Below are 14,363 nucleotides of genomic sequence, written 5' to 3' on the forward strand. Positions count from 1 at the left end.
AAAGGAAGAAGAAATTAATGAGCTTGGGTGCGGGGTAGACCAAGAGGAAAATTTAGGTGGAGGAACGAATTTGAGTGGAGTCGCTTCTTTTCAAGTAAATTCAAGTGATCTGTAAGCAAGTTTTCTTTTACAAAAGAACAGAAATAATCTTTTATTGCAATTTAAATTCTGAGTGGGGTAATACACCACGTCTCGGTTCGGTCAGTCCTTTTTCGGCTTGTCACCCCTCCCCCACACCCGTGCGACCTTGAATTTAAACTTTCGTAAAAGCCCCCACTCTGGTATTTGGCTTGTCCCTCGGTCCATCGATAGTCCTCATTCTTGACACGAGCTTTCCTTTAAATTCTGAAAGTGGTCTCATTTCGAACTTTGTTTGGCTGCTCGTTTGCCTGCGGGTTCTAGGAATCACTTGATGTGGGCCACCTTGTCGGTTATCTAGTCGACTCCCTTCACTCACTTGCTGCTCCGGCGTCGGTGCCACAAACAAAGCTTGGCATCCTCATTCATGATGTTGTGTGTTTCGAACCTCTGGAAACACATGAATGATGTTGTCTTCAACGTGGCAACCACTGTATTGTTCGACTTAGGAAGCAGTGCAAAGATGATGACGTCTTATGGCAGGCCAGATTCCCGCGTGATAGACGTCACGAGGCTGATGCTTGGGTTGCCTGCTTCTCAGCTAGGAGGAAGTGATGGACCCCCCCTCTCCATTCGTATCCCCTTGGTGTAAATATCTCTATATTCCCCCTCAGTGTGAAAAAATTGTCTGTGGCTTTGGGCTTTTTTTCATGAAAATTCAAGTGGGAATCTCCTCCCCTGTTGATTTTCTTTTAAAAGGGTTAACACGCGACAACCAGTACGAAATGAGGTACCAAGAATTTAGAGATATCAAGAATGGGTTGGCCTTTAGATGAATTATGGTAATCCTGCTTTCTTTGCTATGTTTCAACAGCAAATTGTAAAATAAGACGAGCACACTTTGTCCAGCTGCAGCTAACTGAGCATAACTATGTTTAAAAAGGCATGTCTAGCATTTCTACTCGAAACCCTATATGCGGTGTTTACATAATCAAATGCATACCCCCTCCGTTTGCGAATAAATACTTCTACTACCTTTTGTCCGAGTCATAGTTTTAAAATTTTGACCAACTAGATGATTAAAAATGCATACTAGAGCACTGGCAATCCGGATTAAAGGTAGGACCAACATGTCATAAACCACTTTGAACATTAATATATGGTTCTACCCATTTTGCTATGGTGTCCTCTTTGGTTCTCAACAGATAGATTAGATTGATTTGAATTACGAAATTCTACACTGGTTCATCATGCTCAGATCGCAAAGGGCATAATAAACATGGAACTCCTGTTCCTGCACAGAAGGTGTGACAGTGACCAACCATACGCAGCGGGCCTAGCTAGCCAGATAGCTCACCGGAAACATTTGCACGGAGGCTTTTCCCGCACCAATCTTGGCATGGCGTCATGTCCTCCTACGTGCGCGATGGAACCAGGGAACCCAAAAGAAAGGCGGGCGGCTTTTCCTGCTGTCTTTTTATCCGGTGCGACGACGACGAGACAGTCAAATGGACGGATCGGTGGTGCATGGCAGTGGCAGTGGCAGAGGACGGCGTGTCCCTGTGAAACTCAAGCCCCATCGCTAGCTAGCCTGGCTGGGCGTGTCCTTTTTGTCACCCGCCCGCACGTAGCTCTCACTCCCTGTCCCCGTCATAGGGGCTGGTCTGTCGAGTTCCCATTGGCTCGCTCAGAGACTTTTGGCCGCGCCCGGATTAATTACCCCCACCCAAACCAGGATGAGCCTCGGATTTGGGCCGCGGGACGTCGGGGACGTCGACACCTCGACAGTCGCTACTCGTTTACCTGAGGTGAAAGATCCGTCGACGTGTCGAGTCCCCTGCGGCCGCCGGCTCACACTGCCTGCCGCCATGACATACATGGTCTTGCTTGTGATCCCAACCGTAGTGTGCCGGCGTTCATCTCAAAACAAAGTGGACAGTACTACTAGTGGTGTTTCATCTTTCTTTTTCCATGATAAAATCTTTAAGCTCTTGCTGCGATGATAACTTGCACTATAATGTTGAGAGATGATAACAAGACTGTTCCAGGACGACTGGACGAGGGAGTCTGTATGCAGTCCATATTGAAGTATACAAAACATCTTATATTTATACACGAAGTGAGTATAAGACCTGCACGAGCAAACTGTATCTAAAAGAAGGAGCAAATTGTATCTAAAAGAAGGAGCAAGCTGTATCTTATGTCAAACATATTTCTAGTTTGACTAAGATTATAGATTTTTTTGGGAAATCTATTCTGCATAAGTTTCACCTTTTTTCGAAATGAAGGCAAAAGATTTGCCTCATCCATTAATTAAGAAGAGAGAATAGAGTTTATTACAACCGACCCACGACAGACCCACATGGCGATTACTCGCGTTCAAGTAGTGCCCCTAGTTTTTTTGCTCCCGCTATACTCCAAAGCTTTGCTTCTTCTATAATGATGTTGAGTAGGATTGTCGGCGGAGCGCTCTTGTGGTGGAAGACCCGGGAGTTTCGCTCATTCCATATTGCCCAAGAGATGAGCATGGTGAGGGAGGCCGTGGCCTTCCGGTTTGGAACGGATAGCCCGGTCCGATGATCCCACCATGACTCAACGGTGTCCTCCAAGTGCCGTGAAGAGGTGTACATGTAGTGTAGACCAAGTTTCTCGATGACTAACTTCCATATTCTAATGGTAAAGCGACACTTGTAGAATAGACGCCCACCCGTTTCTTGCTCTCTTTTGAATACCGTGCAAAGGCCACAATTTGGCCAACCTCGGTTGGCCAATCGATCAGCGGTCCAGATGCGGTTTTGTTGGATGGCTAACCAAGCAAAGAACTTGACTTTAGGTGGCGCCCAAACTTTCCAGACCATTTGGTCCATGGGGGAGAGTCATTCCCAAGAATTGCGCTTTGTAGGCAGAAGCTGCGGTGTAGTGCCCATCCGCAGAGTGCTTCTAGACAATGTCATCTTCAGCGTTGTCAATGAGGTTGAATTCGTGGATGAGCATCCAAAGCGTGAAGAACTCCATGATATGAGCGACGGATATCACGGTGGCTGTGTTAATCTTGAAAATCCATGCATTCTCTTTGAGTGCCCCCCGCACCTTCCAATTCTTTCTCGAAGAAGCCTCGAAAATGAGCGGTGCAATCTCTTTTGGCTTCCGACCAAGCAACCACGGAGAGTCCCAGAAAGGTGTTTTTGCGCCATTTCCAACGATGGTGGTGGTGGAGGCATAGAAGAACTTAAGGTCATCCCCGTCACATGGGTTCCCCCATGCCAACCCACAACTTACTCGGCTCCTTCCACTCGAACCATGGCCATCGTAACCTCAAGGCCCTAGCAAATTTGTCAGTGTTTAGTACCCCTAGGCCTCCATAATTGATAGGCCGACAAACCGTCTCCCATTTGACATTACATTTGGCACCGGTAGTTTTGTCCGAGCCGGCCCAAAGAAAGGCCCGTTCGAGCTTGTTGACACGGTGGAGGGTGCTCTGTGGGATGACAAGTGGTGTGATAAAGTAGACCGCATGGGAGGTGATGACAGACTTGACTAGTGTCGTGCGTCCAATGGTGGTGATTTTTTGACCCTCCCACATGACCAATTTCCCGGCCACCTTGTCTTGCAAGAATTTGTAGGTCCACCTTTTTTAGCTGCCAAACAGATAGCGACAGGCCTAAATATCTCAAGGGAAAGGAAGCCCTCATTGCCGGTAGGCCATGCAGAATGTGGCCTAGATTTAGCTGGTTGCATCGAATGGGCACGACTGAGCTTTTTTGAAAGTTGGTACAAAGTCCCGTGACCTCACTGAACCCCTTTAGGATGGTAGCAAGATTATCCACGTCCCTCATTCTGGGCGCCAGGAAGACGGCAGCGTCGTCCGCATAGAGGTAGATTCTGACCCGAGCTCCCCATCCATGAATCTTGTGAAGAAGCCCTTTCCGAGTGGCAAGCTTCGCTCGTCGTTACACCGTGATCGAATATTTGATGTGAGAATTGAACTCTTGACCTTCACGAAAAAGGCTTCCGCCCTGCATGATAGATAAAGCAAAGATCACAATACACAGCCGATTGATACAAGGTGGTGACAAAGCCCTCGGACAAAACAAAACTTAGAAAAAATGGGCAACATACATCAGCCGGAACACGACTACGCCGTCAATCAAGAGTATAGGAGGAACTAAAGACTACACCAGCCACGACCAACGACACCTGGGCTCCCCAGCAATGCCCTCAAGAGGGAAACACACTAAACATCGACATCGCCGTGTCCAACGGGGCGGACCAAGGTTTCCACCCGGAACTCTGACATGGGAAGCAAACCATCGAATCCTTAAGAGGAGAGTGGCACCCACATGCGCCATCGGCGGCGGCACGGAAGCGCAAAGCTTTTGTGCAACTGCTTCCCCGAGCCACACATGAGCTAAGCCGACTGCCACGGCGAAGCCAGGACTTCCAGAACTAGATCCAGGCACCTCCCCTGCCATGATAGAGAAGACACCAAGGCCACCTAACACAAAACCTCTCGCCACCCACACTACCGAGAATTGCAGCCACCACCGCCACCCGACGACCTGTCAGAGAGCCAACTGAGTAGCTCGCCACCCGAGTCCGCCACCCTGACTACCTTTCTGAACCTCTCCCGACGGCATAACACACGGAGGCCATTGATCGGAGGGAAGTAGATACCCCCAACAATCTTCAGGGTTCCGCCATAAGGCCAGACTGAGGGGGGCATAGCCGGGCAGCAACGTCGCCACGGCTGCCCAGTGAACAAGCACTAGACCGCGAGATGGGAGAAAGCCCGTCCACACCCGGACCCGTGACGCCAGCCACCTGCGGGCAACACCTCCAAAGAGAGCAACATCCCGTGCCCATGTCAGATCTGGCCTCTCCAGATCTCAACACGGAGCCGCCATGGAAGCGACACATCTAGTCGCTGGACAAACTCGCCGGCGTTAGTCACATCAAATGTGTCAAAGTCCATCACGATCCGCTAACAAGCCGAAAGAAACATCGAGATACAAATGGGTCCAAGGATACCATGGGCCTTTAACAGGCCCGAAGACACATCAGGTCGTGATTGGGCCCAAAGATACCACAAATTGTTAATGGGCCGGAACTATCAAAGGGGTGTAATGATGCCAAATGTCCCACTGGCTGGTAACGGGCCGAATTAGCACAAGTCCTTATGGGCCGAATTGGCATAGTCCCTTATGGACCGTATGGACTCAGCTGTAATTGGACTATCTACAAGCATGTCGCTAATGGTTCTATCGCTAACTTTTGACTAAGTCATGCGGGCCTTTGACTTGGCCAGTGTCGGTGCGAAAACCGGCAAACCTCGGGGTAGGGTGTCTCGAGCTGTGGATCTTAGACAGATGGTAACAGGAACAGAGAGACGATGTTTTACCCAGGTTCGGGCCCTCTTGATGGAGGTAAAACCCTACATCCTGCTCTTGTTTATATTGATGTATATGTATTGAGTACAGCGTTGATCTACCTCAAGATCGTAAGATGTGGTTTAACTTTAGGGCTAGGTGAATGATATTGCGTTGATGTCCCCTCTACGGGCTAAACCCCATGGCTTATATACACGCCAGGCAGGTGATACGTCCATTTTGCATCATGTTTTTATGTTCATATATATTGCATTATGGTCCGTTATTTCACTTTATGATACAGTTCTTATGCCTTTTCTCTCTTATTTTGCAAGTTTCACATAAAGAGGGAGGTTGCCAGAAGCTGGAATTCTGGACCGGAAAGGGCTATATCGGAGGCATTTTTCTGAACATCTCCAAATGAGCTGAAAATTGACGGGGAATTATTTTGAAATATATTAAAATTATTGGCAAAAGAAGTACCATAGGGGGACCCACCAGGTACCCACAAGACTGGGGGCGAGCCCCACCCCATGGGCGTGCCCCTAAGCTTGTGGTGAACCTGGCAGGCCTCCCAGGCCCATCTTTTGGTATATAACCCCATTTGCCCTAAAAATAATCAGAAGGAAGGTTTCGGGACGAAGCGCCGCCGTCTCGAGGCAGAACCTGTGCAGGAGCACTTTTGCTCTCTGGCGGAGCAATTCCGTCGGGGAAACTTCCCTCCGGGAGGGGGAAATCGAAGCCATCGTCATCACCAACGATCCTCTCATTGTGGGAGGACCAATCTTCATCAACATCTTCACCAGCACCATCTCATCTCAAACCCTAGTTCATCTCTTGTATTAAATCTTTGTCTCAAAACCTCAGATTGGTACCTGTGGGTTGCTAATAGTGTTGATTACATCTTGTAGTTGATGCTTGTTGGTTTATTCGGTGGAAGATCATATGTTCAGATCCATTATGCTATTCAATACCCCCTCTGATCTTGAGCATAAATATGTTCTGTGAGTAGTTACGTTTGTTCTTGAGGACATGTGAGAAGTCTTCTCATAAGTAATAATGTGAATTTGGTATTCGTTCGGTATTTTGATGATATGTATGTTGTTGTTTGCCTTAGTGGTGTTATGTGAATGTCGACTACATGACACTTCACCATCTTTGGGCCTAAGGGAAAGCATTGTGGAGTCATTATTATATGATGGGTTGCTAGAGTGACAGAAGCTTAAACCCTAGTGTATGCGCTATTCCGTAAGGGACTGATTTGGATCCATATGTTTCATGCTATGGTTAGATTTATCTTAATTCTTCTTTCATAGTTGCAGATGCTTGCGAGGGGGGGGGGTAATCATAAGAGGGAGGCTTGTTCAAGTAAGAACAACACCCAAGCCCCGGTCCACCCACATATCGAATTCTCAAAGTAACAAACGCGAATCAACAAACATGATGAAAGTGACTAGATGGCACATCTGGACAGAACGCAACAATCACACCTCCAGGCATACAACAAACCAGATCAACAGTGTGATCGCAGCTGTTAGGAGAGACACGAACGGCTGGAAGCTAGCTGGGGCGAAATGCCTTGAGACACCACTAGGAGACCCAGGCTAGTAGTAGTTCAATTTTTTTTCATTCAGGGTACACACACCCAATGTGACTAATGAGTTAGTTGCGGGATGATGCATTACGGAATGAATAAAGAGACTTGCCAGTAACGAGATTGAACTGGGTATGATCATACCGACGATCGAATCTCAGGCAAGTAACATACCGATGACAAAGGGAACAATGTATGTTGTTATGCGGTTTGACCGATAAAGATCTCCGTAGAATATGTGGGAGCCAATATGAGCATCTAGGTTCCGCTATTGGTTATTGACCGAAGATGAGTCTCGGTCATGTCTACATAGTTCTTGAACCCGTAGGGTCCGCACGCTTAACGTTCGATGACGATCGGTATTATGAGTTTATGTGTTTTGATGTACCGAAGGTTGTTCGGAGTCCCGTATGTGATCACAGTCATGACGAGGAGTCTCGAAATGGTCGAGACATAAAGATTGATATATTGGAAGGTTATGTTTGGACACCGAAAAGGTTTCAGATAGGTTCAGGCATTTTCCGGAGTACCTGGGGGTTACCGGAACCCACCGGGGGGTTAATGGACCTTCATGAGCCTTAGTGGAAGAGAGGAGGAGGCGGCCAGGTGGAGGCGTGCGCCCCCCAAGCCCAATTCGAATTGGGGAGGGGGGCCGGCCCCCCTTTCCTTCTCTCCCTCTTCCTCTTTCCTTCCCCGCCTAGTTGGACTAGGAAAGGAGGGAATCCTACTCCTACTCCTTTATATACGGCCGCCCCCTCCTCCACTCCTTTATATACGGGGAGGGGGCACCCCATAGACACACAAGTTGATTTCTTAGCCGTGTGCGGTGCCCCCCTCCACAGATTTCCACCTCGGTCATATTGTCGTAGTGCTTTGGCGAGGCCATGCGTCGGTAACTTCATCATCACCATCACCACGCCTGTCGTGCTATCGAAACTCTCCCTCGGCCTCAGCTGGATCAAGAGTTCGAGGGACGTCACCGAGTTGTACGTGTGCAGATCGCGGAGGTGCCGTGCGTTTGGTACTTGATTGGTTGGATCGCGTAGATGTTCGACTACATCAACCGCGTTACTAAATGCTTCCGCTTTCGGTCTACGAGGGTACGTGGACACACTCTCCCCGCTCGTTGCTATGCTTCTCCAAGATAGATCTTGCGTGATCGTAGGAAAATTTTGAAATACTACATTCCCCAACAGTGGCATCCGAGCCAGGTCTATGTGTAGATGTTATATGCATGAGTAGAACACAAAGATTTGTGGGCGATAATAGTCATACTGCTTACCAGCATGTCATATTTTGATTCGGCGGTATTGTGGGATGAAGCGGCCCAGACTGACATTACATGACCGCGTTCATGAGACTGGTTCTACCGCCGTGCTTCGCACACAGGTGGCTAGTGGGTGTCTGTTTCTCCAACTTTAGTTGAATCGAGTGTGACTACGCCCGGTCCTTGTTGAAGGTTAAAACAGCACACTTGACGAAAAATCGTTGTGGTTTTTGATGCATAGATAAGAACGGTTCTTGCTAAGCCCGTAGCAGCCACGTAAAACTTGCAACAACAAAGTAGAGGACGTCTAACTTGTTTTTGCAGGGCATGTTGTGATGTGATATGGTCAAGACGTGATGATATATATAAATTGTTGTATGAGATGATCATGTTTTGTAACAGTTACCGGCAACTGGAAGGAGCCATATGGCTGTTGCTTTATTGTATGAAATGCAATCGCCATGTAATTGCTTTACTTTATCACTAAGCGGTAGCGATAGTCGTAGAAGCAATAGTTGGCGAGACGACAACGATGCTTCGATGGAGATCAAGGTGTCAAGCCGGTGACGATGGTGATCATGACAGTGCTTTGGAGATGGAGATCAAAGGCACAAGATGATGATGGCCATATCATATCACTTATATTGATTGCATGTGATGTTTATCCTTTATGCATCTTATTTTGCTTAGTACGACGGTAGCATTATAAGATGATCTCTCACTAAATTTCAAGGTACAAGTGTTCTCCCTGAGTATGCACCGTTGCGACAGTTTGTCGTGCCGAGACACCACGTGATGATCGGGTGTGATAAGCTCTACGTTCACATACAACGGGTGCAAGCCAGTTTTGCACACGCAGAATACTCGGGTTAAACTTGACGAGCCTAGCATATGCATATATGGCCTCGGAACACTGAGACTGAAAGGTCGAGCGTGAATCATATAGTAGATATGATCAACATAGTGATGTTCACCATTGAAAACTACTCCATCTCATGTGATGATCGGACATGGTTTAGTTGATTTGGATCACGTGATCACTTAGAAGATTAGAGGGATGTCTATCTAAGTGGGAGTTCTTAAGTAATATGATTAATTGAACTTTAATTTATCATGAACTTAGTACCTGATAGTATTTTGCATGTCTATGTTGTTGTAGATCAATGGCCCGTGCTACTGTTCCTTTGAATTTTAATGCATTCCTAGAGAAAGCTAAGTTGAAAGATGATGGTAGCAACTACACGGTCTAGGTCCGTAACTTGAGGATTATCCTCATTGTTGCACAAAAGAATTACGTCCAGGAAGCACCGCTAGGTGCCAGGCCTGCTGCAGATGCTGCTGATGACGTTAAGAACGTCTGGCGGAGTAAAGCTGATGACTACTCGATAGTTCAGTGTGCCATGCTTTACGGCTTAGAACCGGGACTTCAACGATGTTTTGAACGTCATGGAGCATATGAGATGTTTCAGGAGTTGAAGTTAATATTTCAAGCAAATGCCCGGATTGAGAGATATGAAGTCTCCAATAAGTTCTACAGCTGCAAAATGGAGGAGAATAGTTCTGTCAGTGAACATATACTCAGAATGTCTGGGTACCACAACCACTTGACTCAACTAGGAGTTAATCTTCCTGATGATAGTGTCATTAACAGAGTTCTTCAATCACTGCCACCAAGCTACAAAAGCTTCATGATGAACTATAATATGCAAGGGATGGATAAGACAATTCCCGAGCTCTTCGCGATGCTAAAGGTTGCAGAGGTAGAAATCAAGAAGGAGCATCAAGTGTTGATGGTCAACAAGAACACCAGTTTCAAGAAAAAGGGTAAAGGGAAGAAGGGGAACTTCAAGAAGAACGGCAAGCAGAAGCCCAAGTCTGGACCTAAGCCTGAGACTGAGTGCTTCTACTACAAAGGGACTGGTCATTGGAAGCGGAACTGCCCCAAGTATTTGGCGGATAAGAAGGATGGCAAAGTGAAAGGTATATTTGATATACATGTTATTGATGTGTACCTTACTAATGCTCGCAGTAGTGCCTGGGTATTTGATACTGGTTCTGTTGCTCACATTTGCAACTCGAAACATGGACTATAGATTAAGCGAAGATTGGCGAAGGACGAGGTCACGATGCGCGTGGGAAATGGTTCCAAAGTCAATGTGATCGCCGTCGGCACGCTACCTCTACATCTACCTTTGGGATTAGTTTTAGACCTGAATAATTGTTATTTGGTGCCAGCGTTAAGCATGAACATTGTATCTGGATCTTGTTTGATGCAAGGCAGTTATTCATTTAAATAAGAGAATAATGGTTGTTCTATTTATATGAATAATATCTTTTATGGTCATGCAGCCTTGATGAGTGGTCAATTTTTATTGAATCTCGATAGTAGTGACACACATATTCATAGTATTGAAGCCAAAAGATATAAGTTTAATAACGATAGTGCAACTTATTTGTGGCACTGTCGTTTAGGTCATATTGGTGTAAAGCGCATGAAGAAACTCCATGCTGATGGGCTTTTGGAATCACTTGATGCTTGCGAACCATGCCTCATGGGTAAGATGACTAAGACTCCGTTCTCTGGAACAATGGAGCGAGCAATGGACTTATTGGAAATAATACATACTGATGTATGAGGTCCGATGAGTGTTGAGGTTCGCGGCGGGTATCGTTATTTTCTGACCTTCACAGATGATTTGAGCAGATATGGGTATATCTACTTGATGAAACATAAGTCTAAAACATTTGAAAAGTTCAAAGAATTTCAGAGTGAAGTGGAAAATCATCATAACAAGAAAATAAAATTTCTACGATCTGATCGTGGAGGAGAATATTTGAGTTACGAGTTTGGTCTTCATTTGAAACAATGCGGAATAGTTTCGCAACTCACGCCACCCGAAACACCACAGCGTAATGGTGTGTCCAAACGTCGTAACCGCACTTTATTAGATATGGTGCGGTCTATGATGTCTCTTACTGATTTACCGCTATCGTTTTGGGGTTATGCTTTAGAGACGGCTGCATTCATGGTAAATAGGGCACCATCTAAATCCGTTGAGACGAAGCCATATGAACTGTGGTTTGGCAAGAAACCCAAGTTGTCGTTTCTTAAAGTTTGGGGCTGCGATGCTTATGTGAAAAAACTTCAACCTGATAAGCTCGATCCCAAATCAGAGAAATGTGTCTTCATAGGATACCCAAAAGAGACTGTTGGGTACACCTTCTATCACAGATCCGAAGGCAAGATATTCGTTTCTAAGAACAGATCCTTTCTAGAGAAGGAGTTTCTCTCGAAAGAAGTGAGTGGAAGGAAAGTAGAACTTGATGAGGTAACTGTACGTACTCCCTTATTGTGTAACATCCCAAATTTTCAATTTGGAATGTTATACATAGGTCATCATATTCATATCATATTTTATTTGCATCCCGTTTGCGATCCTAGAAAATCCTAAGCAACTCAAGTACCCACGGAGAGAGTTGGGGATTTCATTATTTTCATATTTGAATTTTTTCTCAAATTGAAAAGAGGATCATTTTGGTTTTAATAATTTTTCTCTCCGAAATATTTCCAATATAAAAATAAAAGAGAGGAGATAAAATGACATCTCCAAAATAAAAGAAATATTGGAGGAAAAATGTTAAAATCAATATTTTAATTGTATTTTTACTGCTATTTTATTTGAATTAGAAAAATATGCATTTTTAAAAATTGCATTTTTAGGCCAGAAAAATGTTCACTTTGTTCTAAATATTTTATTTAGACAGCTAAAATTGTTTTTGGCATTTTTAGAATTTATTTTATTTTTTAGGCTTTTTCATTTTCGGCGGAATTTATTTAAAAAATAAGGTTTTGGACCAAACTGGGCCAAAGGCCCAGCGGGCCCGTCAACGCCGCCGCCTCCCAGCGCGTGGCCGAGCCGGACTCCCGCCGGAGTCCGAGCCGCCGCCGCCATGGCCTCGACCCCCTGTCCAAGTCGGGACCCTAGGGGGGAGCCTTTATAATCCGCCCCGAGGCCGCCGCCTCCTCCACCCACCACCGCCGCCCCGCAGCCCGCCACCAGCGCCGCCGCCGCCGCTGCCTTGCGCCGCCGCACTCCGCGCCCGCGCCGACGCCCCGCCGCCTTTTGTGCCGCGCTGCCGCCCGCGCCGACGCCGAGCCGCCTCTTTGTGCCGCGCTGCCGCCGGATCCCGACGTCGCGCCACCGCCGCTTTTTTGAGGAACCGGTAAAAGCCGCCGCCGTTTTTTTTAAAACCCTAGATCGGTTTTTTTGTATTAGATCGGTTTTCTCGGTTTTCTTCGGTTAGTTCTATTTTACGAACGTTCATTTGTTTAGTTCTTATAACGAACGAATTCGTCGTTTGTCTCTGTTAGCGGACGTTCGCGCCGTAGTCTTTTTCTTTTTATTTTATTTTTCGGCCAGGGACCTATCCACGATTATTTTTATCGCAGATTAGCCCCTGATCTTCAAACCCTCGCAACTTTTTAACTGTTCGTCCAAATCCAGTGAAACCAACACCAAAATCTTCGTCTCGAACCCCTCTTTCCAGTTAATCAACTTAAACATGGTTTTAAGAATTTAAAATTTGGTTTCAGGCAGATTTGAATTCGAATTTCTTTTGATCGTAGTTTCAGTTCCGTAGCTCCGATTCGGTTGATTCTTTTTGCAAATCGAAGCTCTTCAGTTGAATTTTCAGTTTGAACTTTCTTATCCGAGTTTTACCCTTGCATCTATGCTTGAGTGCTTATGTATGCTATTGTTTGTTTGCGATAGAATTTTCGGAGTGCGAAGCGTGCTACTACGAGTCTCTAGGGTTTGCAGATCGTCAACAAGGCAAGTAGCACTTTGAACATACTTCTTTCATACCCAGTTTTTATGCATTAGTTACAACCCTCAAACATTGCATGAGTAGGATATCTTAACATGTGGGTTTGGGAAGTAGATGATGAGGTAGAACCTATTGCCCTTTTATTATAAAACCCCGGGAGTTACTTCAACGTTATGCTTATATCGCTATGCTATGCTAGTAGACGTGGTTTGGTTTGAGTGTATCCATGACAGATGTGAGATTGTTAATTAATGGTTAACTTAAGGTGGCTACTTAAATACACATCTGGGTGGATTGGTTGCGGGCACCTAGAGAATCCAGTTTGTCCTAGGATATCCCGGAGTACCCGTGTGATCATTCTATGGTTCGCCACCCAGGCTCAAAGGGATCATAAGATTATTCATGCTAGAAACTTCCGTGTGCAGCCACAAGCCATTATGGGCTCTGGCATAGTTGAGTATGTTGCGTGACCTCTTTCAGTGGTAGGCTAGTAGATGTAGGGGAAAGTAGGTGTAACTGTCTACCCAGAGTGAAGAGTTAATGCCTCTGAAAGACTGTGTCTCGGTCATCCGTTTCTCAAACACCATGTAGTGCGAGAAATTCAACACAGGAGATCGAGTCTTGTGGGAAAAGTGCACAAACCTCTGCAGAGTGTACAAACTAATCATGGTTAGCCGTGTCCCCGGTTATGGACAACTTGAGTATCTGGTTCTTGGATTATCATGATGATCTCATCACGCTAAATTAATTTGTTGGGTTCTTAATACTATTAATTGGGATTGAGTTGGAGGAACCCTCTCAATGTTTCAACCACCATGATAGTTAAACAAAATATATTCCTTTGTTGTAGGGAAAAATTGGCTTTTCGCAAAAACATGATAACCATAGAGCCTCCACCAGCCATACATGCATGTAGTGATAGCATTTACCTGTTCATTGCTCTACTGTGTTATTTTGCCAGCATATTCCATGTGCTGACCCGTTCCGGGCTGCAACGTATTATGTTGCAGACTTTTCAGGCGAAGAGTAAGGTGCGCTAGGTCGTTGTCATGCACTCAACTATGCCGTTGAAGTTGGTGGACTCATTTACCTTCGATGCTTCCGCAATTATCTTATTTAGATGGCCTTAAGCCATATTATTGTAATAAGTTCTCTTTTGAGACATTCGATGTAATAAGTGTGTGATTGTGTTATTAATCCTTCGAGTACTGTGTGTGTCAGCATTACCGAT

Source organism: Aegilops tauschii, chromosome 3, assembly GCF_002575655.3.
Source record: "Aegilops tauschii subsp. strangulata cultivar AL8/78 chromosome 3, Aet v6.0, whole genome shotgun sequence".
NCBI classification, from domain to species: Eukaryota; Viridiplantae; Streptophyta; class Magnoliopsida; order Poales; family Poaceae; genus Aegilops; species Aegilops tauschii.